This window comes from Callionymus lyra, unplaced genomic scaffold (assembly GCF_982586985.1).
Source record: "Callionymus lyra unplaced genomic scaffold, fCalLyr1.hap1.1 HAP1_SCAFFOLD_49, whole genome shotgun sequence".
Lineage (NCBI taxonomy): Eukaryota > Metazoa > Chordata > Actinopteri > Syngnathiformes > Callionymidae > Callionymus > Callionymus lyra.
This window is the reverse complement of record NW_028258563.1, coordinates 49446-54027: the sequence shown is the minus strand read 5'-3', so window position 1 is coordinate 54027 and position 4582 is coordinate 49446.

Genomic DNA, 4582 nt, shown 5'->3' with positions numbered 1-4582 from the left:
GACACATGAGGACACACGAGGAGACATGAGGACACATGAGGAGACATGAGTACACACGAGGAGACATGAGACATGAGTACACATGAGGAGACATGAGGACACATGAGAACACATGAGGAGACATGATGACACATGAGGAGACATGAGGACACATGAGACATGAAGACACATGAGGACATATGAGGACACATGAGGACACACGAGGACACACGAGGACACATGAGACATGAGGACACATGAGGAGACATGAGGACACATGAGGAGACATGAGACATGAAGACACATGAGGAGACATGAGGACACATTAGAACACATGAGGACACATGAGGACGCATGAGACATGAGGACACATGAGGACACATGAGACATGAAGACACATGAGGACACATGAGGACACATGAGGACACACGAGGACACATGAGGAGACATGAGGACACATGAGGAGACATGAGTACACACGAGGACACATGAGGAGACATGAGGACACACGAGGAGACATGAGGACACATGAGGAGACATGAGTACACACGAGGACACATGAGGAGACATGAGGACACATGAGACATGAAGACACATGAGGAGACATGAGGACACATGAGGACACATGAGGACACACGAGGACACATGAGACATGAGGACACATGAGGAGACATGAGGACACATGAGGAGACATGAGACATGAAGACACATGAGGAGACATGAGAACACATGAGGAGACATGAGGACACACGAGGACACATGAGGAGACATGAGACATGAGTACACATGAGGAGACATGAGGACACATGAGAACACATGAGGAGACATGAGGACCCATGAGGACACATGAGACATGAAGACAATTGAGGAGACATGAGGACACATGAGGACACATGAGGACACATGAGGACGCATGAGACATGAGGACACATGAGGACACATGAGACATGAAGACACATGAGGACACATGAGGAGACATGAGGAGACATGAGAACACATGAGGAGACATGAGGACACACGAGGACACATGAGGAGACATGAGACATGAGTACACATGAGGAGACATGAGGACACATGAGAACACATGAGGAGACATGAGGACACATGAGGAGACATGAGGACACATGAGACATGAAGACAATTGAGGAGACATGAGGACACATGAGGACACATGAGGACACACGAGGACACACGAGGACACATGAGGACACATGAGGACACATGAGGACACATGAGACATGAAGACACATGAGGAGACATGAGGACACATGAGGACACATGAGGAGACATGAGACATGAGGACACATGAGGACACATGAGGACACATGAGGAGACATGAGAACACATGAGGACACATGAGGACACATGAGACATGAAGACACGAGGACACATGAGGAGACACAAGGACACATGAGGACACACGAGGACACACAAGGACACATGAGGAGACATGAGGACTCATGAGGACACATGAGGACACATGAGGAGACACGAGGACACATGACACATGAGGGCAAATGAGGACACATGAGGAGACACGAGGACACATGAGGACATATGAGGAGACATGAGGACACATGAGGACACATGAGGAGACACGAGGACACATGAGGAGACACGAGGACACATGACACATGAGGACAAATGAGACACGAGAACACAAGACACATGAGGAGACACGAGGACACATGACACATGAGGGCAAATGAGGACACATGAGGAGACACGAGGACACATGAGGACATATGAGGAGACATGAGGACACATGAGAACACATGAGGAGACATGATGACACATGAGGAGACATGAGGACACATGAGACATGAAGACACATGAGGACATATGAGGACACATGAGGACACACGAGGACACACGAGGACACATGAGACATGAGGACACATGAGGAGACATGAGGACACATGAGGAGACATGAGACATGAAGACACATGAGGAGACATGAGGACACATTAGAACACATGAGGACACATGAGGACGCATGAGACATGAGGACACATGAGGACACATGAGACATGAAGACACATGAGGACACATGAGGACACATGAGGACACACGAGGACACATGAGGAGACATGAGGACACATGAGGAGACATGAGTACACACGAGGACACATGAGGAGACATGAGGACACACGAGGAGACATGAGGACACATGAGGAGACATGAGTACACACGAGGACACATGAGGAGACATGAGGACACATGAGACATGAAGACACATGAGGAGACATGAGGACACATGAGGACACATGAGGACACACGAGGACACATGAGACATGAGGACACATGAGGAGACATGAGGACACATGAGGAGACATGAGACATGAAGACACATGAGGAGACATGAGGAGACATGAGAACACATGAGGAGACATGAGGACACACGAGGACACATGAGGAGACATGAGACATGAGTACACATGAGGAGACATGAGGACACATGAGAACACATGAGGAGACATGAGGACCCATGAGGACACATGAGACATGAAGACAATTGAGGAGACATGAGGACACATGAGGACACATGACGACACATGAGGACGCATGAGACATGAGGACACATGAGGACACATGAGACATGAAGACACATGAGGACACATGAGGAGACATGAGGAGACATGAGAACACATGAGGAGACATGAGGACACACGAGGACACATGAGGAGACATGAGACATGAGTACACATGAGGAGACATGAGGACACATGAGAACACATGAGGAGACATGAGGACACATGAGGAGACATGAGGACACATGAGACATGAAGACAATTGAGGAGACATGAGGACACATGAGGACACATGAGGACACACGAGGACACACGAGGACACATGAGGACACATGAGGACACATGAGGACACATGAGACATGAAGACACATGAGGAGACATGAGGACACATGAGGACACATGAGGAGACATGAGACATGAGGACACATGAGGACACATGAGGACACATGAGGAGACATGAGAACACATGAGGACACATGAGGACACATGAGACATGAAGACACGAGGACACATGAGGAGACACAAGGACACATGAGGACACACGAGGACACACAAGGACACATGAGGAGACATGAGGACTCATGAGGACACATGAGGACACATGAGGAGACACGAGGACACATGACACATGAGGGCAAATGAGGACACATGAGGAGACACGAGGACACATGAGGACATATGAGGAGACATGAGGACACATGAGGACACATGAGGAGACACGAGGACACATGAGGAGACACGAGGACACATGACACATGAGGACAAATGAGACAAGAGAACACAAGACACATGAGGAGACATGAGAACACATGAGGAGACATGAGGACACATGAGGACACACGAGGACGCTTGAGACATGAGGAGACATGAGACATGAGGACACAAGAGGAGACATGAGGACACATGAGAACACATGAGGAGACATGAGGACACATGAGGAGACATGAGGACACATGAGGACACATGAGGAGACATGAGGACACATGAGAACACATGAGCAGACATGAGGACACATGAGAACACATGAGGAGACATGAGGACATATGCGGAGACATGAGGACACATGAGGAGACATGAGGACACATGAGGACACATGAGGACACATGAGGACACATGAGGAGACATGAGGACACATGAGGACACATGAGGACACATGAGGACACATGAGGAGACAAGAGGACACATGAGACATGAAGACACATGAGGAGACATGAGGACACATGAGGACACACAAGGACACACAAGGAGACATGAGAACACATGAGGAGACATGAGGACACATGAGGACACATGAGGAGACATGAGGACACATGAGACATGAAGACATATGAGGAGACATGAGGACACATGAGGACACACGAGGAGACATGAAGACACATGAGGAGACATGAGTACACACGAGGACACATGAGGAGACATGAGACATGAGTACACATGAGGAGACATGAGGACACATGAGAACACATGAGGAGACATGAGGACACATGAGGAGACATGAGGACACATGAGACATGAAGACGCATGAGGAGACATGAAGACACATGAGGACACATGAGGACACACGAGGACACACGAGGACACATGAGACATGAGGACACATGAGGAGACATGAGGACACATGATGAGACATGAAGACACATGAGGAGACATGAGGACACATGAGAACACATGAGGACACATGACGACGCATGAGACATGAGGACACATGAGGACACATGAGACATGAAGACACAATAGGACACATGAGGAGACATGAGAACACATGAGGAGACATGAGGACACATGAGGAGACATGAGACATGAGTACACATGAGGAGACATGAGGACACATGAGAACACATGAGGAGACATGAGGACACATGAGGACACACGAGGACACACGAGGACACATGAGACATGAGGACACATGAGGAGACATGAGGAGACATGAGACATGAGGACACATGAGGACACATGAGGAGACATGAAGACACATGAGGACACATGAGGACACATGAGGAGACATGAGAACACATGAGGAGACATGAGGACACATGAGGACACATAAGGAGACATGAGGACACAAGAGGAGA